Genomic DNA, 24,110 nt, shown 5'->3' on the forward strand with positions numbered 1-24,110 from the left:
TTGAGGGAAGTTTGTGTAGAAATAGCAGGAGCTCTGACGGAGATCTTTAATATGTCATTAGAAACGGGGATTGTGCTGGAGGATTGGCATATTGCTCATGTGGTTCCATTGTTTAAAAAGGGTTCTAGAAGGAAGCCGAGCAATTATAGACCTGTCAGTTTGACATCAGTGGTGGGTAAATTAATGGAAAGTATTCTTAGAGATAGTATTTATAATTATCTGGATAGACGGGATCTGATTAGAAGTAGCCAGCATGGATTTGTGCGTGGAAGGTCATGTTTGACAAACCTTATTGAATTTTTTGAAGAAGATACGAGGAATGTTGACGAGGGTAAGGCAGTGGATGTAGTCTATATGGACTTCAGCAAAGCCTTTGACAAAGTTCCACATGGAAGGTTAGTTAAGAAGGTTCAGTCGTTAGGTATTAATGCTGGAGTAATAAAATGGATTCAACAGTGGCTAAATGGGAGATGCCAGAGAGTAGTGGTGGATAATTGTTTATCGGGATGGAGGCCGGTGACTAGCGGGGTGCCTCAGGGATCTGTTTTGGGCCCAATGTTGTTTGTAATATACATAAATGATCTGGATGATGGGGTGGTAAATTGGATTAGTAAGTATGCCGATGATACTAAGGTAGGAGGTGTTGTGGATAATGAGGTGGATTTTCAAAGCTTGCAGGGAGATTTATGCCGGTTAGAAGAATGGGCTGAATGTTAGCAGATGGAGTTTAATGCTGAGAAGTGTGAGGTTCTACATTTTGGCAGGAATAATCCAAATAGAACATACAGAGTAAATGGTAGGGCATTGAGGAATGCAGAGGAACAGAGAGATCTAGGAATAACTGTGCATAGTTCCCTGAAAGTGGAGTCTCATGTAGATAGGGTGGTGAAGAGGGCTTTTGGAACGCTGGCCTTTATAAATCAAAGCATTAAGTACAGAAGTTGGGATGTAATGCTAAAGTTGTACAAGGCATTGGTAAGGCCAAATTTGGAATATTGTGTGCAGTTCTGGTCACCGAATTATAGGAAAGATATCAATAAATTAGAGAGAGTGCAGAGACGATTTACTAGGATGTTACCTGGGTTTCAGCAATTAAGTTACAGAGAAAGGTTGAACAAGTTAGGTCTCTATTCATTGGAGCATAGAAGGTTGAGGGGGGATTTGATCGAGGTATTTAAAATTTTGAGAGGGATAGATAGAGTTGACGTGAACAGGCTGTTTCCATTGAGAGTAGGGGAGATTCAAACTAGAGGACATGATTTGAGAGTTGGGGGCAGAAGTTTAAGGGAAACATGAGGGGGTATTTCTTTACTCAAAGAGTGATAGCTGTGTGGAATGAGCTTCCTGTAGAAGTAGTAGAGGCCAGTTCAGTTGTGTCATTTAAGGTAAAATTGGATAGGTATATGGACAGGAAAGGAGTGGAGGGTTATGGGCTGAGTACGGGTAGGTGGGACTAGGTGAGATTAAGGGTTCAGCACGGATTAGGAGGGCCAAGATGGCCTGTTTCCATGCTGTGATTGTTATATGTTATATGGTTATATCTATAATTTTTAATATTTAAACATAAGAAATTCTGCAGATGCTGGAGATCTGAAGCAGCACAGTTCTGAAGAAGGGTCTCAGCCCAAAACGTCGACTGTTTATTCATTTCCATAAAGGCTTCTTGACCTTCTGAGTTCCTCCAGCATTTTGTGTGTATTGCTTTTAATATTTAAGACTGCTTTGAATTGGCAGTCATTAGAACATACTGATTCAAAGCTCGCATGGCAAAAGAAGAACACAAAGAATTGCAATTGGCTTTTCAGGGATATTTTGTTTCAGCAACCATTTTCTGAATATTCTTGGGAAAGGTCTCTAAGTGGAACACTTGCTTGGTCTCTTTGTTATTTGTAACTTTACATTGAGGGCAGAGGAAACATTTGCTAGATTGGTCATAAATTAAAGGAATAATATAGGAACTACACTGGGGTGGGTCCACTGATGGTGTGTTCTGGGTTGAAGCTGTTGTGTATGTGAAATTCACACACATGGAGCTGAGTGGAATAAACAAGATACAAGTGTTTTAGACCTTTTCCCTGAACCTTAATGATTCCATCATGTAATATTTGCCATAAGAACCCATCTATACAGCTTGCTAACTGCGTTAACAAAAGGACACGTGTGAGGAAAAGTGGAACTTCAATTAAGAAGACTTGCCCATGGGGCAGACACTGTTATTAATCCCAGTGATGTGTACCAGCTGTGTTGCTGAGCATTAATGCAGTTCTCCTCAAATATCGGCGTGGGCGGTGATTTTGGCTGGAAGTCTGCATTAGAAGGTGGAGGGAATACCATGTGAGAAGTTTCAAGTTTGTACTTCGGGTGAGAAACTGGCAATATTTCAGAAAGGGAGGTGTATATGTGTGTATGTTTCTCATTTCCATTTGAGAATTTCATGAAGCAAAACAGTGGAATATAGTGCAGAGGAAAATTCACTGAAAGCTATGAAACAAGGTGCAAAAATGGGTATTACAAAGGTGCTGAACTTCAAAGTAAAACAATTTCAAACACGGAATAGAATGCAGATGCTGGAAATCCAGAGCAACAGACACAAAATGCTGGTGGAACTCAGCAGGTCAGGCAGCACCCATGGAAAAGAGTAAACAGTACCTTCCCCCACCATTCTTCTATTCCTCACTCTGACATTTTACCTCTTCTCACCTGCCTATCACATCCCCCTGGGTCTCCTCCTCCCTCCCTTTCTCCTATTGTCCACTCTCTGTTCCTATCAGATTCTTTCTTTTCCAGCTCTTAAGTTTTCCCACTTCATGTTCCAGCTAGCCTCTTTCCCAGCCCCCACATTTTTATGTTGGCATCTTCCCCTCCTCAGTCCTGAAGAAGTGTGAAGTGTCTCAGCACAAGATGTTGACTGTTCATAGCTCTCCATAGATGCTGTCCGATCTGCTGATTTCCTCCAGCATTTTGTGTGTGTTGTTAAGGTAGAACAATGATCTTTTGCTAAACTGTGGCTTGATGCGATGTTCCAGATTAGGTAGAGTCCAGGAGAATGACTGCAGCTGAGAATATTCAGTGCCTGGTGGAGCTTAGTTCTTAGCTCTTGAGGAGGAAGGTAGAAGGAAAGCAATTATAAACTGAATCAGAATTGGGGTTAATATCATCGGCATATCTCCTGAAATTTGTTAACTTCATGGCTGCAGTACAATGGGTGCAATAAAAACTAGTGAGGGATTGTTCATGGGTTTAGCATCCATTCAAAAATCAGGTGGAAGAGGGGAAGAAGCTGTTTCTGAATAGCTGAGTGTGTGTCTTCAGGCTTCTGTACCTCCTTCCTGATGGCAGCAATGAGAAGGGGGCATGTCCTGTGTGGTGGGGATCCTTAATGATGGATGCCTCCTTTTTGAAGCACTGCTCATTGAAGATGTCCTAGATATTACAGAAGTGAGTCCCCATGATGGAGCTGTCTAATATATCAACTTTCTGCAGCTTTCTACAATCCTGTGTAGTACCCTGATCTAACCCCCCCCCCCCCCCCCATACCACACAGTGATGTAGCCTGTCAGAATGCTCTTCATGGTACATCTGAAGAAAGTCTCAGGTGTTTTAGGTGACATGCCAAATCTCCTCAAACTCCTTATAAAATATAGCGTCTGGCTTGCTTTCTTCATCGATATGTTGGGACTAAGTTAGATCCTCAGAGACATTAGCATGCAGGAATCTGAAATTGCTCACTCTCTCCACTTCTGATCCTTCTGATAAGGATTGGCTTGTGTTCCTGCATCTTACCATTTCTGAAGAATTGGTTACTCTCTAATTCTGGAAACTATGATTCCAGCCATGTAATGAAAGATTTAAGCTGCATTAAAGTGTTCATACGTTACCATCATCCATTGATTCAGGGATTGAAAGGCCTGTCATATGAGGAGTGTTTGATTGCTCTGGGCCTCTACTCACTAGAATTCCGAAGAATGAAGGGAGACCTCATTGAAACCTATCGAATATTGAAAGACATCAATAGTGTGGATGTGGAGAAGATGTTTCCTCTGGTGGGTGAGGCTAAGACCAGAGGACGCAGCCTCAGAATAGAGGGATGTCCATTTTGAATGGAGATGTGGAGCCAAAGAGTGGTGAATCTATGGAATTTGTTGCCACAGGTGGCTGTGGAGACCAAGTCATTGGGTATATTTAAGGCAGCGGTTGATAGATTCTTGATTAGTCAGGGCAAGAAGGGATACAGGGTGAAGGCTGGTGATGGGTGATGCAGCATCAATAACTCTCTCTGAGACGTAAAGGCGAGATATTGGCTTTTACTGACTGGAAGAAAGAACAAGCAGTAGTTGACCAACATACTATATACTGGAGAATGAGAGCCGGGCTCAGGCCTCAATCGCCTTTATACAGGGGTCTGTGGGAGGAGCCACAGGAGCAGTCAGCAGGGGGCGTGTCTAGACAGGTATATGTAGTTCACCACAATGGGGATTAGAGAGAAATAGACAAGCCATGATGAAATGGCAGAGCTGACTCAATGGGCCAAATAGCCTAATTCTGCTCCTATATCTTATGGTCTAATATGTCATTCAGAAATAGGATCTTGGAGTGATACTGAAGTATGTGTTACCAAGAGGAATCTTGTGTAAGTATAGGACAGAATTAGAAATATACACAAGTCATTTAATATCTACAAAAATATAACAAAGAAAATATCAAAGGGCTTTGTGATCTGAGTGTACTTCAGAAGTTGTTCTACTGGAGACTGGAAGGAATGGCACACGATTGAACTGAGTCAAAATTGACACATTTTTAAGCCAAGAAGTGACACCTTCCTCAAGCCAAGAAATAGATCCTATTTCAGAAGCACAAATTTCTTAGATCCTCTCAAAGGGACTGAAACTATAAATAGGTTAAAGCTGTTAATAGTGTAATCATGCTTTCTTCTCAAAAAGAAACAATGTAGTATTTGTAAATGTGTGACATATATGTGTAACATGCACAGTATGGTTGGATTGGAATAAACAGAACGCACATACTTTAGCAGCTCTCTGTGTAATTACAGTAAGAATTTACACATTTCTTATACCTATTTTTAGGAACACCTTGAGAGTGGAGTACAGGGGATCTCATTACACCTCCTTATTCTTTCACTCCGCCTACTAAAGTTGTTTATTTTTGCATTGCCTTGTGATAAGTCTTAAAATGTATCGGCAATGTTACAGCCAGGAGTTAATGAGTGTATTTTGGTTTTGGTTATCATTGCTAAATATGGAATCATATAAGCTGCTGGTTTATCCAACTCTTTACATTTCCTTCCATTTGTGTGTGTTGCTAACCATTTTCAATTTTTTGTCAGTATTGAAAAATGTGAAAATTGAATCTCACGAATGACTTAATATATTTGCTGTTCTTAACTATAAATAAACACAAAAAAAGCTGTTTGCAGCCCCTTCCCAGTATATTGCTTCGACAAGTGGGATGAACCGGGTGAGGGTAGCCAACAGGCCTCATACCCCGGTGAGATAGTGACGTGCCTGTCCTAGCACATGAAGTCAGCTCTGCGGACTAGGTGAATGAGATCAGTAGTGAGATGCAATGGTCAGGAAGACTGTTTGCAGTGCACAGGGGTGTATGAAGGGCATGACAAGGCACAGGAGAAGTCATGGTCATCTACTGCAACCAAGGAAGACCCCCATAGAGTCATAGAAAAATACAGCACAGAAACAAGCCTATTGGCCCATTTAAACTGCTCATTCCCATCGGCCTGCCTTCCATACCCCTAACATCTTATACACCTATACAAACTTCTTTTAAGCGGTGAAATCAAGCTTGCATGCACCACTCGCGCTGGCAGCTCATTCTACGACCTCACGACCCTCTGAGTAAAGAAGCTTTCCCTCAAGTTCCCCTTAAACTTTCCACCTTTCACTTTTAACCCATGACCTCTGGTCGTAGTCTCACCCAACCTCAGTGGAAAAAGCCTGCTTGCATATGCTGTTTCTATACCCCTCATAATTTTGCATACATCTATCAAATCCAGTTGTGAGAAATATTTTTTACCACTGGGCCCAGACTTCAGAGATGAATGGGCTGTAACTTCCCAAGTGCAGTGACTTTTCCCACTTTAAAACCATTCCCACTCCAGTGTTAGACTGTCATCATTGCATATGACAGACAACCAACCAATCAAACTTGAAGTGTTACTGATACTACAAAGAAGGAGCATGAGCTATTAAACAGTATTATTGTTGTGGATTTTAAACACTTATAACTGCTACACAGGATATCCTTTCTCCTCTTGATACTCAAATATTCAGGCTCATTAGTGAAGATGGCTGGTGTGTTGTGGGAAGGCAGTCAACTTTTTAAAAAGGAATCACTGATTGCTTCAAGGGTCTTTTAACCTTCTACAGGTTAGGATGTGAAAGAAGGCAAAAGGAACCAGATGCCTGCAGGTCTTTGTGGTTCAGTTATTTTTGTAAACCCAGGCTCAGGTCCAACAAATTCCCAGATGTAAATATTGCACGTCGCTCTTTAGAGAAGATCTAAAGACCTTAGAAAACGTACAACTAAGTTTGTTAAATATTGTGAACACAAGAGGTTCTGAAGATGCTGGAAATCCAGAGTAACACACATAAAATGCTGGGGAGACTCAGCAATTCAGGCAACATCCTTGGAAAGAAAGAAAGGGCCAATATTTCAGGCCAAGACCCTTCATCAGGACTGGAAAGAAAAGGGAAAAAGTTGATAAGAAACTTTAAGGGAAATATTAGGACTACTACTGTTGAATCAGAGAAAGTTCAGAGATGATATACTGGAAATTTTCAGGATATTGAAATGCTTTGAAGATATAAATATAGCAAAGTTAGTTCATTTGATGAGTAATTTAATAACTGGAGATCATGGACATTAAACTGTTAGCAAAAGATCCATAGGAGCAAAGGGGATTAATGGACTGGCATGAATAACTTCACTCACTACAATTCTGAACTGATTCTATGACCTACCCTCTTCAGTGACTTCACAACTCATGTTCTCGGTGATACTTTCTATTTGCACGATTTGTCTCTTTTTGCACATTGGTTGGCAGTCTTTGCTTATGTATTGGTTTTCAAAGATTCAGAATCAGATTTAATACACTGGCATATGTTGTGAAATTTGTTGATTTATGACAGCAGTACATTACAATACATAATAAAATATAATAAAAACTGAATTACAGAATGTAAATCTCTTGTTTTTTTTTACTTTTCCTGTAAATGCCTGCAAAAAATGAATCTCAAGTTAGTATATGGTATCATGTGGACATTTTGAGAATTAAATTTACTTTGAACTTTGAATAGCTTTTGAGTTGTTGGTATCTGCCACATTCTATCTGAGAAGATGGTAAACTGATTTCAAAGTTGAAAGTACATTTATTATCAAAGTATGCATACATTATATATCTTTGAGATTCTCCTCCTTATAGGCAGCAACAAAACAAAACCTCCCAAATGAACTCAATAAAATATATTATGAAAAGATATTAGATAAATATTTGAGGTTGTGCTGCTTAGGAGCTGCAGACAAGTGGAGATCAGGAGATGATTTGATTGCTCTTTAAAAGAAACACAAGGGGCATCATAATCTGAATGTCCTCCCTTGAAGTTCGAAGTTTCAGATGAAGATGTTGGAATTGCATGTACCACCAATGGAGTCTTGATAAAATAAATTTAAAGAGGAGAAGCATTTATCTTCTCAATTAGAGCGTGATCAACACTGCAGGGGCAACTTCGTTTTGGGGAAGAATCTTATCATTAAAAAAAATTGGGATCATGCAAATGATTGGGACTTTTACCTTAATGGCACTTCCTAAAGAATAGAAAAATTGTTCAACAGAAGAGTACTTGCATTTGGGCTTTTAGATTAACTCTTTCAGCATTTGAGGATCTGGTAATAGCCTTTTAGAGCTTAAGGTTATTTTGATTTTAACCCTTTCAGGACTGCAAGTCCTCTGGCTGCTCTCTCCAACAGTAATCCCTAATACCTAGTAGTGGCTAAAACTTTGCACTGTGCTGGCATTTAAGGCCTCTCTGTGATTCATGTTTATATTTAAACTGCTCTGTCTTACTGGCTGACGGAAATGGCTGCAAAAAGAATCTGAAAAAATTAGGCAAATATTCATTGTAAGCGTCCAGTCAAGATGGCATTGAGCTGTCATCTCCATCGAGATCATGGCTCAGACTTAGTTGTTTTTTGGTTCATAGAGATGGTTTTGGGGACAGAAAGGGAGGGGTGGTTCAGGGGCCAGGTTAGCGTTTAGAGAGGGGTATGTTCAAAGTTCAAAGTAAATTCATTATCGAAGAATATATATATATATATATATATATGTGTGTGTGTGTGTTTTGATATCCAACCCTGAGAGACCTTTTCGTTCGGCATACTCAGTAACTCCAGGAACTATAATAGAAACAATGAAAGATCGCACCCAGCAGGGCAGACAACCAGTGTGCAAAAGACAGCAAGCTGTACAAGTACAAAAGAAATAAAAGAAATAGTAATAACCCTAATCAATAAATAAGCAATAAATTCCGAGAACATGAGATGAAGAGACCTCGAAAGTGAGTCCATTGGTTGTGGGAACATTTCAATGATGGGACAAATGAAGTTGATTTAAGTTACCCCTTTTGGTTCAAGAGCCTGATTATTGAGGGGTAATAACTGTACCTGAACCTTGTGGTGTGAGTCTTATGGCTTCTGTACCTTTTTCCCAATGTCAGCTGCGAGACGAAAGCATGACCTTGGTGGGGGGGAGGGGGGTGTGTCCCCCCAACGATGGATGTTGCTTTCCTGTGACAATGTTATGGGTCAGGCCGGACTCTAAGACTCCATTCTGCATTCAAAGGCTAGTAACGTGGATGTGTGATGAAGAACATCGATGGTCAGATGTCAGGCTGGCAAGTCCTATGGATGAAGATCAGTAAGAATGAGGGTTGGTGGGCCCACAGTTTGGGGGCGGGTTCCAGAATTGGATGCCCATGTGTGCAGGAGGCATGAGGGCTAGTGAACCCTTAGGTTGGCAAGATGGGCAGGTATAGAGTTCGAGGCCTGCAGTTTGTGGTGGGATAATTGATGGGTCCTAGGGACGATACTGAAGATTAAAGCCTAAGAGTCAGAAACAGAAATTGGAGAGTCCGGAAGTCGAGACCTGATAGCTGAAGCCCTGGATCTGAGTCCACTGAGGATGTTGGAGGCCAGATGTTTGTGATTCTGTTAGAGGCTGTATGTGTGAGGTGGTGGTGAAGAGCTTGTTTTTCTGTAGCTGTTCTTATGTTCTGGCTGTTGTTTTTACCACTTGTTCCACTGAACGTTGTGGGAATGCTATGCTGGTAATATGAGAATGTGTGGCATTACTTGTGGGCTACCCCCAACAAATACTGAGGTTTGTTGATTCTTAACACATATGGTGCACTTCACTGCATGTGTTGATGTAACGTGACAAGTAAATGAATCTGAATCTAATCTTTGTTATGATTATATACAGTGGCCCATTTATTACATACTTCAGTTCACCCGCTCATTAATGCAAATATCTAATTAGCCAATCATGTAGCAGCAACTCAATGCATAAAACCATGCTGACATGGTCAAGAAGTTCAGTTGTTGTTCAGATCAAACATCAGAATGGGGAAGAAATGTCATGTAAGTGACTTTGACCATGGAATGAATGAATGCCGGATGAGGTGGTTTGGGTATCTCAGAAATTGCTGATCTCCTGGGATTTTCATGCACACCAGTCTCTGAAATTTACAGAGAATTGTGTAAAAAAAAAACCAAAAAACACCCAGTGAACATCAGTGCTGTGGGTGAAAACCCCTTGTTAATGAGAAAGGTCAGAGGAGAATAGCCAGACTGATTCAAGCTGACGGGAAGGTGACAGGAACTCAAATGAACACATGTTACAACATTGGTGTGCACAAGAGCACCTCTGAGCACACAACACATTGAAACTTGTAGTGGATGGGAAACAGCACCAGAAGACCATGAACAATAACTCAGCAACTACTTTATTAGGTATAAGAGGTACCTCATAAAGTGACTACCAAGTGTATATTCTGTTTTGTAAGTGTGCAGTTTTGGTTTTCTGTAAGTACTACACTTACACTTGTAGAAAGAGCACCGCTTATGGCCTGCACTGGTCACTGGTTAGTTTTAATTTGCAATAAATTATGATCGTAACATAATAAGCTTCAATTGACACGAAAGGAAATTTCTGTTGTGTTTTAATAAATGCAGCAAATAATTGTTTCCTGTCATGAATGGTTAACACAGTATTCATTTTCAAGAAGAGTGTGGCAAATGTCCAAGAATAGTCTCAAAGTTAATAAAGGATATCAAAGATTATAAAGAGCTCTATGAAGCACAGCTGGGACCTCAGGTCAGTCACTTCTGGAAATATAATTATCCCATTATAAGTTCAGGTTGCAAAGGAGAGCATCCTAACATGCTGCCTCTCTGTGTGGAAACTGTGCAGAAACTCCACTACAGCGGATAGGGTGGCTCTACAACGGCTAATTAAAACTGCTGAACCCATCACCAACACCAGCCTACCTGCCATCAAGGGTGTATAGAGAGAGGAAAAGGCTGGTCATATCATGAAGGATCCCACCCATCTTGCTCATGGACTGCTTGCCCCACTCCCGTCAGCAACCACCAGACTTTAAAACAATTACTTCCCCCAAGCCATCAGGCTGATCAACACCTCCCCCATCAATCCACCCCACCAGCACTATATGCACATCACCCAGTGTCAAAGTTCAAAGTACATATATGTCACCATATGCAAACCTGAGATTCATTTCCTTGCAGAACCAACTGTGCAAATACAAAAATAGATTAATAATAATAAATATGCAATAAATATCAAAACCATGAGTCCTTGAAAGTGAGTCCATTGGTTGTGGGAACAGTTCAATGGTGGGCAAGTGACGTTATCCACTTTGGCTAGAATATAAAAGCGAGCATGTAGTGTTGAGGCTCCATAAAGCGCTGGTGGAAACCTCACTTGCTGTATTGTGAGCAGTTTTGGGACCCTTATATAAGAAAGGAAGTGCTGACATTGGTGAAGGCTCACAGGAGCCTCACAAAAATGATTCTGGGATTGAAAGGCTTGTCTTATTAGGAGTGTGATAGCTCTGGACCTCTGCTCACTGGAATTCAGAAGAATGAGGAAATTCATTCTCATTGAAACCCATTAAATGGCAAAAGTCCTCGATATTGTTGATGTGGAGTGGATGTTTCCTATGGTGTATTTAAGGCAGTGGTTGATAGATTCTTAATTGGTCATGGCTTGAAAATATATGGGGGTGGGGGGAAGGCAGGAGATTGGGGCTGAGAGTGAAAATGGATCAGCCATGATAAACGGTGGGGCAGACTCGATGGGACAAATTCTGCCCTATATCTTATGGTCTTACAGTGCACCCTAAGACAGTAGTAACTGTTCCTGAAACTGGTGGCGTGAGCCCTGAGGCTCCTGTACCACATTCCTGATGGTAGCAGTGAGAAGAGAGCATGTCCTGATGGTGGGCCCCTGATGATGGATGCTGCTTTTCTGCAACAGCATTTCTTGTAGATGTGCCCAATGGTGTGGAGACTTTTTCCATGATGGACTTATTGTATCTTCTACTTGTTGTAGATACAATCACTCAGTGTACATACAGTCAGTCTTTACACACACACACAATATCATCAGTGTATGTGTTTAAGTTACTTATACATTGTGTTTTATACGATTGTTTTTACACTTACATTTATTGTGGTTTTTTTCCAGTTTCTTTATTGTGTTTTTTATTTGTGATTTTTTAATGCTGAATTATATCCTGAGTAATAATCGTTTTGTTCTCCTTTGGACTGAAGAATGACAATAAACAATATTGAATCTTGAATCTTAATATCTTCTTAAGCTTTAGAATTTAGAATCTATCTGACTGTTCAGTCTTTGATGACAGAGAATGGAAATAGATCCTTTAGCCACAGAATATATGCTGACCATCTAGCATCAATATACATAATTCAATTTTGTTCCCCTCTCACTCCCACAGAAAGATTTATTTCCCTTCATGGATTCAACAGTTGGGGTTGATAACTCCAAGTGGGTGTGATTTAGGCCAGAACAGGGATCAAAGGCTCATGCTGAATCATAATGGTGAACTTGGATCATCAACTTGCCCATATTTTACTTTTATTTGTGGCCGGCAGACCTGCGGTAACAGGTTGAAGGTAAAATAATCTAACCACTGTTTGTATGAATTAGAGCATAGTTTATTGACATCCTGCTGATGTGACCCTTATCTAAGAAAGAATGTGCTGGCATTGGAAATGGACAAGTGGAGGTTCCAGGAATGAAGGGGTTAATGCGTGAAGTGCTTTTGATGGCTCTGTGCCTGTAATTGCTGGAGTTTTGATGAATGAGTGGGGATCTTATTGAAACCTATTGAAAATTGAAAGGGCTAGATAGAGTGGATGTAGAGAGAGGTTTTATAAAGTGGGAGGAGCCTCAGAACAGAAGGATGTTCCTTTAAAACGGAGGTGAGGAGAATTTTTTTTTTAGTCAGAGGTTGGTGAGTCTGTGGAATTAATTGTTACAGATAGCTATGGATGCCAAGTCATTGGGTAAATTTTAAGTCTTGATTAGTAAGGATGTCAAAGGGAGAAAGCAGAAGAATGGGGGTTGTAGATCAGCCATGATGGAATGGTGGAACAAGCCATGGGTAGATTGGCCTGCTCCTGCTCCTATAGCTTATGGTCTATGGTTTACTGCTATTTCTCTGGCCAGTTGTCGGTGACCTGATGCCATCCTCCTGCAAAACCATGCAGCTCTGATAGTCTCATCCTTGTGCCTTCACCAACATAACAAAAGAAATGACTTATCTCACTAATATTTTGGCTTCTTAGTTAGGCAGACTTGTGTTGCTTTGCAGGAGAGCCTTGGACTGATTAAGAATTTGTTGTTCAACACCGCATTACTTAGGCCAATTCTTATTCAATAATGCTCATTAGAAAAGGCAAAGAGATAAACAGGCTGGAACAAAACTCATTTGGTAATCACCAATTACAGTTATACATGGTTACACTGTAGAGATACAGTGTTGTAGTCATCAACCTGGCCTAGTCAGAATGACTGGAGCAGGCAGCATCATAGTATGAGCTTCCAAATAGTTCCCTTAGAAACACGCTGCCTCGTAGACACTCAAAAGGTTTATTAATGTCACAATATTTGTGGTTTGAATTCAGAATTACCCTTTTTCCTGCAAGTAATTATTTCTTTGAAGGTCAGCTCCAAACATTCTTGGTGGAGCAGAACGAAACAAGCCTCACAGAGCAGTACAAAACAGAAGCCTTTTAAACTTTATTGAGATTCGGCTGACTTCACAAATTTTAAATAAGAATAAAAACATCATAAATTAAATCACATTAAATCATGTGAAATACTGCAAACTATTGTACACTAATTGACCTCTGTACTCGGTGCCTTTACACCGTCTGTGATATTTACTTATATGCACTTATCGCTAGCTTGAACCACTGTTTGTTCTACAGTTACTTAGTCATCAAACACTACAGCACAGAAGTGGGCCTTTGACCCATCTAGTCCATCCCAAACTATTATTCTGCCTAGTCCTATTGAGCTGCACTTGGGTCATAACCCTCCATACCACAGTCTTGAGGAACCATTCCCATTATATACAGGCAATCAAATCAGGCCTGTTTCTTTAAAACATGTTCTTTGTGTCCAATTGCCAATGCAATTTCAGTACATTTCCACCAATTTTATATGCTGTTTCCTGGCCGATGAACCACCTGTGAGGAACTTTATCAAATGCCTTCCAGAAATCCAAACACACTGTACCCACAGGTTTTCCTCTATTTTATTCTGCTTGTCACATTCTCAAAGAACTAAAAGATAGATGAACGTTCAAAGTCCATAAGATGTAGGAGCAGATTTAGGCCATTTAACCAATTGAGTCATCTCTGCTATTCAATCATGGCTGATTTATTATCTGCTCAACTCCATTCACCTGCCTTCTCCCCATTACCATTGACACCCTTACTAATCAAGAACCTGATCAAGAATCAGGTAATAAAGAACCTATCAACATCCACTTTAAATATACCCAATGAGTTGGACTCCACGTCTGTCTGTGATAGTGAAATCAACAGACATCTTGCTATCTGGCTGAAGAACTTCCTCCTTATCTGTTCTAAAGGGTCATCTTTCTATTTTGAGGCTGTGCCCTCCAGTCCTAGTCTCCCCCACTAGAGGAAATTTCCAGTTAATATTCAATACATTTCAATTAAAACATCTCCCCTTCATTCTTCTGCGCTCCAGTGAGTACAGACCCAGAGCTATCAAAAGCTTTTCACTGACATAATATCATGAAGTGTTTTGCTTTGTGGCAGCAGTACAGTGCAAGACATAAAAATACCATGTTGCAATGATCAATAAATAAATATGCTGAGGGAGGGAGAGAGAGGTAGAATTCATGGACCATTCAGAAGTGTGTGCTTCATTCAGGATCCTGTGCTGCTACCAGTTTGAATCTAAACCTCTTTAGACCTTTAAGATCTTATAAGACATTATGAGATTGATCAATCAAAGTTGATTTCATCAAGACAACTGGTTGGAGATTCCAGCAATCACTTGCTCATAAACTACAATGGCTTTTATATTAAAACTGAGGAATGTTCAGGGAGCTGACAAGCTAGGGAGCTGTGGACAGAACTGTCATCTGAAACTCATTCCTTCTTGATCTTCACTCATTCTGCTGTCATTTCATCTCAAGGTCCTTCCTCTTTGTTTTAGTGTTGTGCCTCGAACCCTTTGGTCTTACATATCCAGTTTGATGGCACTTCACTACTAAGGCTAGGTAATGTGTTTTTGTGGAATCTTCCCATGTGGCTGGATCACGATTTGGAGATAAATTGTCAAGTAGGTGCCAGTCGATTTTTATATTGCTTGAGATTTCTGTAGAAATTGGGAAAAATGTAAGACACTCTGCTAACTTAAAGTAGCACTTTTCAGTTTTGCATGTTTACCAATGTGCAAGAAATGTTATCTAGATGTGACTTGCTGTTAATTGTAGCCTTATGATGAGCTATATTTATCATTTTGAGCTGCAGATCATTTGTCTCTGAAAGGTGACTGACAGTGAACATTTTTTCCTCTCTTATATTTCAGTGAACAAATTAAAAACTATATTGTTAGCATTTAATACCATAAGATAGAGGAGAAGAATGAGGCCATTTGGCTGATCGAGTCTGCTCTGCCATACAATCATAGCTGAGTTATTATCCCTCTCAATCCTACTCTCCTACCTTTTCTGCATTACCTTTGACACCATTACTAATCAAGAACCTATCACCCTCCACCTTAAATATATCAAATAACTTAGCCTTCATAGGTATCTGTGGAAATGAATTCCACAGGTCCGCTGCCCTCTGCCTAAAGAAAATCCTCTTCATCTGAAGGAATATCCTTCTATTCTGAGGCTTTGCCTCCAGCAAACAATAGGAAACATCCTCTCCACAAACACTCTATCTAGGCCTTTTGATTTTCATCTTGACCTGCAGATCATTTGTTTCTGAAGGGTGACTAACACTGAGCATATTTTCTACGTGTTACATTTCAGTGAACAAATTATAAACTGTATGTTGTTAACATTTCTGAAGTTAGTTAATACCATCCTGCTACCTCAGTGTCTTTATCTGTCATCGTGCTTTTGTCTTGGAACTGACAATCATTCTGTAACAGACTAAACCACTGCCATTTAATTGACTGGTACTGAATGAGAGAATGATATGACATTTCCAGACTGCTTCCAGGGGAGAAGAGGAAACTGAACCTAAAATTGCTTCAGCTCAGTTGCTTTCTGAATGAGTTTTAATCAGCTGGAGAGATCTCGCCCATCTGACCAGAAGTGTTGGGTCTCCACTGGAATCGTTAATGATATTTCCTGATTGAGGTGCTTATTGTTTGGTGAAGCATGGATAAGATGTAATGAGCTTTTTTTTGTTGATGTAATGTCTTCAGACATTGAAGTGAATTCAGCTGCAACACTCAAGTAATGTCTTACATTTCATTACTCATTTTTCTCTTATTAGTTACTACTTACATTTCTTCGGGCCACAATAGTTTGTAATTACATTATTATATTTTGCAACTCTTGGGTTGCAACACATCTTCATTCTTTGTGGGATTATTGAAGTACAGGGGTTTCCAGCCTTTTTACGCCATAGACCCTGGTCTAGTGAGACCCTTTGTAAGAGGGTCAAAGTTGAAGTAAATTTATTGTCAAAATAATGTTAGCATATACCACATAGCACCCATTATCTGCTATTTTCTGCAGCCTATTGTTTGTGTAGATTTGGCATGTCATCAAAGTATTTGACAAACTTCTGTAGATGCACAGTGAAGAATATCTTAACTGGATACATCACAGCCTGATCAGTGCATAGGAACGGAAACATCAATAGAAAGTGGTGGATACTGCCCAGTCTTTCAGCCCTCCCCACCATTATAGTAACTTTGTCAAAAAGACAATGTTACGGTGGTCATAGGTGTGGTGAACTACATATAACTGTCTGGACAGGCCCCCCCCCCCCCCCCCCCCGCTGACTGCTCCTGTGGCTTCTCCCACGGACCCCGGTATAAAGGCGATTGGAGACACAGCCCTGGCCTCAGTCTCCAGGATGTAGTGTGGTGGTCATTTGCTGCTTGTTCTTTCTTCCAGCCAATAAAAGCCTATATCTCGCCTCACGTCTCCTAGAGTTATTGATGGTGCATCAATAGGGAATTTCAATATGCAGATTCATTGGGAAAATCAGGTTGGTGCTGCATCCCAAGGGGGGAGTTTGGAGAATGCCTACAAGATGGCTTTTTAGAGAATCAGCTAGGGGATCAGCTCTTGTGCAATGAACCAGAATTGATTAGATTGCTTAACATAAAGGAACCTTTAGGGGAGACCATGATCATAAAATAATTGATTTTACCCTGCATCTTGAGAGGGAGAAGATAAAGTCAGATGTATCACTATTACAGTATTCAGAGGCTTGAGAGAGGAGCTGGCTAAAGTTGATTGGAAAGGGGCACAAGCAGGGATGACAGCAGAGCAGGAATGGCTGGAATTTCTGCGAGCAATTTGGGAGGCAGAGAATAGATAATCCCAAAGGTGAAGAAGCATTCTAAAGGCAGGATGACACAACTGTGGCTGAGTGCATGGAGCATGACCACAAGAAAGCAGCATCCATCATCGAAGATCCCCAGGAAACAGACTTTGCTCTCTTTCTTCTCCCTATGACTGGAGGAAATAAGATACAGGAGCCTTAAGTCCCACATCACCAGTTCAGGAATAGTTATTATCCTTCAACCATCAGGCTCCTGAACCAGCGTGGATAGCTTCACACACCACAACTATAAACTGATTCTGCAAGACACAGGATTCTTTACAACTCATCTTCTCTGTGTTGTTTTTTATTTGCACATTTGTTGTTTGCCAGTCTTTGTTCATGTTTATGTTTTCATAAATTCTGTTGTATTTCTTTCATCTTCTCTGAATGCCTGAAAGAAAATGAATCTCAAGGTAGTACGTATATTGTAACATTGATAATAAATTTTACTTTGACTTTGAAACTATTCCTAAAGGCTAATGGGCATATAGAACATAGAAATCTACAGCACATTACAGGCTGTTCTGCCCACAAAGTTTTGCTGACCATGTAACCTACTCTAGAAACTGCCTAGAATCCCCCTACCACATACCCTCTATTTTCCTAAGCTCCATGTACCTATCTAAGAGTCACTTAAAAGACTCTACATATCCACCTCTACCACTGTTGCTGGTAGTGTATTCCACGCACCCACCACTCTCTGTGTGAAAAACTTACCTCTAACATCCTCCTTGTACCTATTTCTAAGCACTTTAAAACTCTGCCCCATCATGTTAGCCATTTCAGTCCTGGGAAAAAGTCTCTTGCTATCCACTCAGTCAATACCCCTCCTCACCTTATATACCTCTATCAGGACACCTCTCATCCTCTGTCGCTCCAAGGAGAAAAGGCAAAGTTCACTCAACCTATTCTCATAAGGCATGCTGTCCAATCAAGCCAACTTCCTTGTAAATCTCCTCTGCACTCTCTCCATTGCATCCACATCCTTCCTGTAATGAGGTGACCAGAACTGAACACAGTACGCCAAGTGGGGTCTAACTAAGGTCTTATATAGCCTTAACATTACCTCACAGCAGTTGAACTCAATCCCATGGTGGATGAAGACCATCACACCATACGCCTTCTTAACCTCACCGTCTACCTGTGCAGCAGCTTTGAGTGTCCTATGGACACAGACTCCAAGATCTCGCTGATCCCCCACACTGCCAGGAGTCTTACCATTGATATTATATTCTGTCTTCAAACTTGACTTACCAAAATGAACCATTTCACACATACCTGGGTTGAACTCCATTTGCCATTTCTCAACCCAGTTCTGCGACCTATCGATGTTCCGCTGTAACCTCTGACAACTCACCAGGCTGTCTGCAACACGCTCAACTTCTGTACCATCAGCCAACTTACTAGCGCACCCTTCTACTTCCTCATCCAGGTTATATTTAACAATCACAAAGAGGAGGGGTCCCAGAACAGATCCCTGCAGAACACCACTGGTCACGGTCCTCCATCCAGAATACGAACCATCTACAACCACCCCTTGCCTTCTGTGGGCAAGCTAATTATGGATTCACAAAGCAAGGTTTCTTTGGATCCCATGCTTCATTACTTTTTGAATGAGCCTTGCATGGGGAACCTTATCAAATGCCTTACTGAAATCCATATACACTACATTCACTGCTCTGCCTTCATCAATGTGTTCCATTACATCGTCAAAGAATTCAATTAGGCTCATAAGGCGTGACCTTCCGCTGACAAAGCCATGCTGACTATCCTTAATCAGATTACGTCTCTCCAAATGCTCATAAGTCCTGGCTTTCAGGATCTTCTCCAACAATTTGCCCACCACTAAAGTAAGACTCACTGGTCTATAATTTCCTGGGTTACCCCTACTCCTTTTCTTGAACAAGAGACGTGCTGAATAGACACAGGAAATGGGAGAGAGAGAGAGAGAGAGACGTGCCGAATACCGCGTTCCACCGGGATGCACAATAAGGCGACATTGACTATTGTCTCATGGAGACCACGTGTAAAGCCCTCGGGCAAAGTGGGCTGGTTGAGAGAGAGATTGCATCATCCCAACCTGATTGACACCTGAGACCCCGTGAGGAAGTATAAAGGAGAGTCTGGGGGGGGGGCAACCCCTTCAGATGCACCAAGAAGACACGATAGCGATCCCGTTGTAGCGGGAAGCCATTTTGAAGGAAGCCACGTGCAATAGATTCTGGGATTGGAATCTGTGGCTGGAATCACGGAAAACCGCTTTTAACTAACATCGGGGGGAGCCCGCTCCCCTGATTCAACGGATTTGCTTCATAAAGACCTGGGCAAGTTTTTCCTTTTCTCACCAATCTCTCTCTCTCTGTCGCAACACGTGAAACCCAGCGATTCCCAAAAGGCTGAAGCCTGCAGACTTCTGAGTGACTTTTATATTTCCAACGGACAATATATTATCCCCTAGACAACAGTAGAGCTCATTTCTTAATGATGATTATTACTATACCCACGCTTTAGATTGAGTATTGATGACGTGCATTATCTGAATGTTTGTATTAACCTTACTTTTGTGCCCCTTTATAAATAAAAACATATGAAAATAGTGCCATCAGACTTCAACGGACCTCTCTATCTTTGCTGGTAAGTGATCCAGTTATGGGATACGTAACAACCTCTACTCCTTTTCTTGAACAAGAGAACAACATTTGCAATCTTCCAATCCTCTGGTACTTCTCTCGTCTATATTGATGATGCAAAGATCATCACCAGAGGCTCAGCAATTTCATTCCCTCACTTCTCACAGTAACCTGGGGCATATGTAAGAAGATCCTCAGAACATTGTTCAACCTGTCTGAAAGCCAGGTGAAATATTAAAAAGGGCACGAGGTACAGCTTTAACATTGCAGGAGGCTTTATGATGAGGCTGGAGCTAGTCCTTTCTGGCATGGAAAGAGGGGTACTTGCAGACTGAACCATTGTGTGTCATTGGTGGCTCGTGTCTCAGCTTCCATGAGAATACAAGCACAATGTTACACTGGGTGCTCTCATTTCTCCCATTCAGGCTTAGTCATTGCCGCCACAGCTCATGTTACCAACTTTGATGAGATCTCAGAAGTTGGATTTCAGAAGCAGGGATTCAGCAATCGACTGTACACCAGTTTACAGGATCACTGAAGACCTACCATAAGGAAGAAGAGACAGCTCTTTAGAGCAGGGGTTCCTAACCTGGAGTCCCTGGACCCCTTGTTAATGCTGGGTTTGAGTCACTCTTCTCAGAGGGGGATACTGGATTCGAGTAACTCTCCTCAGAAAGGCCGCTGGGATCGAGCAGTTGCTCTTCCTGGTGCTCTCAGAGATGTTATTGAAATGCTGAAATTTATGGATTGGACTGTAGTTCATACTGGCCTCTTTCAGTTCTAGGTTATATTTTTTGTGTTCTCACCCATTCTTTCTTGTTGCTAACTGGCAGGCTGACAGTTTGAGGTTTGATGTTGGATGCTTTTCTCCGTGTTAGCGATTTATTACTTTTTATGTGAGGGAGGGGTTGGGGGGGTGGTTTGGGGTTTGCGAGATTTTGTTTTCTTTCTTTTGCACGGGGGGGGGGGTTAATTTCTTCCAACTGCTTTTATATTTTTTCTGTATTTTGTGGCTATTTGGAGAAAACAAATCTCAGAGTTGTATTTTGCGTACTACTTTGATAATAAAATGAACTTTTGAACCTTTGGTAGGGCTCCATGGCATAAAAATGGTTAGGAACCCCCGTTTTAGAGAAAGAATATGCTGTCACTCTCAAGGATGACTACATTCATCCTGTCAACAATTTCTTTCCAAGATTCTATCTCTCACTGTTGCCACTCTGTCAATGTCTCAGATCAGTTAGTTCCACAGTCTAAAACCAGGTGTCATGGATGAGCAGTTCTTCAAAGCACCCTACACTTTCACCATTGAAAGTGAGCAGCCATCCAGCAGCTTAGCTGCAGCCACTGAAGTAGATCCACCCAGACATAATAGCACAGGGACAGACACCAAGGGGATTCCCCTATAAACGTCTCTTTTTGCTCAGAGAGGTAACTGTCTGGCACTTTGAAACGTTTGCTTCTCAAGTTAATCAGAACCTGGTTTAATATCACTGACATATGTTGCGAAATTTGTTAACTTTATGGAAACAGTACAATGCAATACATGAGAAATATAGAAAAAATATGAATTACAGTAAATATATATATTTATTTATAGTTATATAGTTAAATAAGTAGTGCAAAAACAGAATTTTAAAAAATAGAGGTAATGTTTATGGGCTCAATGTCCACTTAGAAATCGGATGGCAGAAGGGAAGAAGCTGTTTCTGAGTTGTTGAGTGTGTGCCATCAGGATTCTGTACCTCCTTCCTCATATTAAAAATGAGACAAGGGCATATCCTTGGTGGTGGAAGTCGTTAATGATGGATGCTACCTTTCTCAGGAGGCTAGTACCCATGATGGAGTTGACTAATTTAACAACTTCCTGCAACTTACTTCAATCATGTGCAATATCCGCCCCCCTCCCCCACCATACCAGACATGATGCAGCCAGTTAGAATGCTCTCCACGGTACATCTTTAGAAGTTTTTGAGTGTTTTAGGTAACCCACCAAATACCCTCAAACTCCAAACGAAATATAGCCACTGTCTTGCCTTCTCTATAGCTGCATCAAGATGTTACAACCAGGTGGACCAGGTAAAGTCCTTAGAGGTATTGACACTCAGAAGTTCATAATATACATTTGAAAAAAATATATTTATGTATGTATATATATATGTGTATGTATGTATATGTGTGTGTGTGTGTGTGTGTGTGTGTGTGTGTATATGTGTGTGTATATATATATATATATATATATATATATGTGTGTGCGTGTGTAGTTTGTATATAGGAACAGTATGTATATAGCAACAGTTACCTCCCCTCAACCATCAGGCTCTTGAACCAGCGGGGATAACATCTCCCAACTTCATCTGCCCATTACTGAACTATTCCCACAATGTATAAATTCAAGTTTAAGGACTCATCTCATGTTCCTGATATTTAATTTTTTAAATTTATTATTATTACTATTTCTGTTTTCTCTTTTTTGTATTTGCCCATTTTTTTTTCTTATTTGTTGTTGTCTGTCCTGTCTTTCATTGATTCCATTGTGTTCCTTGTATTTACTGTGATTGTCCAGAAGGAAATGAGTAGCGACAAATTCGTAGTTTGATAAGAAATTTACTTTGAAAGGAAATCTCTGAATCTTTATCTTCAGCTGACAAGGAATTACTTTTCTGATCCGCTTCATATTTTTCATGATGAAGGAACTCCAATGGCCTCTTCAGTTTTGTGAATGACTGAACATATAGGAGTGGGGTTACATGGGGGTGACTCTTTGCTCTTATTGTCCTTAACAGAAAATGTTGAGGCTTTTTTGTGTGCTGCTGGTAAAGGCTTGATGAGTTGGTGCCATGAAATTTTTGATCTGCTGACGTGGCACGAGTGGTGGATTGCAGTAAGACTCGTGTGATATCGCTTGAAATACTGCTAGCTGCATTCTATTGAATGAATTAAAGTAGTTTCAGTCTTTCTAGGGCTTTAATGGTGGGGGAAAATCCTGAGTATATTTTGAATTGTGTCTTGTAAATGGCAGAACCAGGTTCAGATTTGCAGAATTCACAGTCCCTGACATTTTCTTGCAGCCTTGTAATTGAATAGTTGGCACGGTTCTGTTTGTCGTCTGTGAAGATCCCTGGGATATTGTTGGGGGTGGACTGAGAAGTAAATGGGTTCTGGTAGGAGTTCACCTTTGTTACACACTTGAGTGGAGCAATGGAAATTTATAACCTACTTTTGCAGCTCCAGTTGTTGACAACAGCTTGCTGCATGGAAGCTCATACTGCCACTCCGTCTGAGTCTTATTCAGTGGGCTGAAGTCCTTAGCCATTCTGTAGCGTGATTAGATGTGCTTTGACAGTGCATCCTGAAAGTGCCTCTCTTTGTTACTTCTTGTGTTGTTCTTTCTCTCGCTGTAGTAAGGGAATGGCAAGAGCTACGTCCTCATTATTGGAAATGTTATGAAGGGTACTGCAGGCAGCCAAAGGAGGCCTTGCTTTTGCATCCTCTCCAGATGCCATTAGCCACGTTTGAGATCCACCAGAGGCACAACTGACACGTCTAGATTTTGGCAGACCAGAAAGCTTATTTAAGTGTAATTCTTGTTTAACTACTAACAAAAGGTTAACAGAGACAGAATGAAATAAATAAAGCATTTTAGAAAGCCTGGCCAAATATAAATATTGCTCTTTTAAAAAGACAATTGAAAAGTAACATCATTTCTAAATTGTTTTGTTATTGTACCTCATAATTCAGGAGACAGGGTGGAGGTAGGTCTCTACCCAAGAAGGTGTTAAGTGCTCCTTTCCTCCGTTAGCTTGCAGGTCACCCTTGGGTAAGCTGCTTAACCCCCTTGTTCTCCCCCCCCCACCACCCCCAATCAGGGTCAGGTGAAGCCATGGGAGCAGGTGGTAGATGGTTGTATGAACTGCTGGTGCATATCACAAATCTTGGCTTGTGACCACTGATGCCAGGCAGCCAGTCTCCAAGGAGTATTGATAATGTCTGGGGCCACCCATCTTGTAAAGACACTGCCCGGAAGAAGCCAATGTCAAACCACTTCTGTAGAAAAATTTGCCAAGAACTTAGAAAGACCATAATCACCAAAATCATATGACATGGCACTTAACAAAAGTGTTCAAAATTAATATTGATCTGGTAAAAAGACAATTGAAAAATAAATAGTATTGTTATTGTACCTCATATATAACATAAGAAATGTGAATGTGAAATTATAAGTATTGGTGCAAAAATCAAGGAGTAGAAAATAAGCATAACTTTACTCTCAGTGAGACTTGTTGC

At 40.8% G+C, this 24,110-nt stretch overlaps 1 protein-coding gene across 4 annotated transcripts in view; it reads left to right on the top strand.

Annotated features, from left to right (window-relative positions):
• The window catches only part of rbms3 (RNA binding motif, single stranded interacting protein), a 1,202,299-nt gene that overhangs the window by 154,219 nt on the left and 1,023,970 nt on the right, over positions 1-24,110 (top strand). The window lies entirely within an intron of this gene.

The sequence above is a fragment of the Hypanus sabinus genome, chromosome 20 (assembly GCF_030144855.1).
Source record: "Hypanus sabinus isolate sHypSab1 chromosome 20, sHypSab1.hap1, whole genome shotgun sequence".
NCBI classification, from domain to species: domain Eukaryota; kingdom Metazoa; phylum Chordata; class Chondrichthyes; order Myliobatiformes; family Dasyatidae; genus Hypanus; species Hypanus sabinus.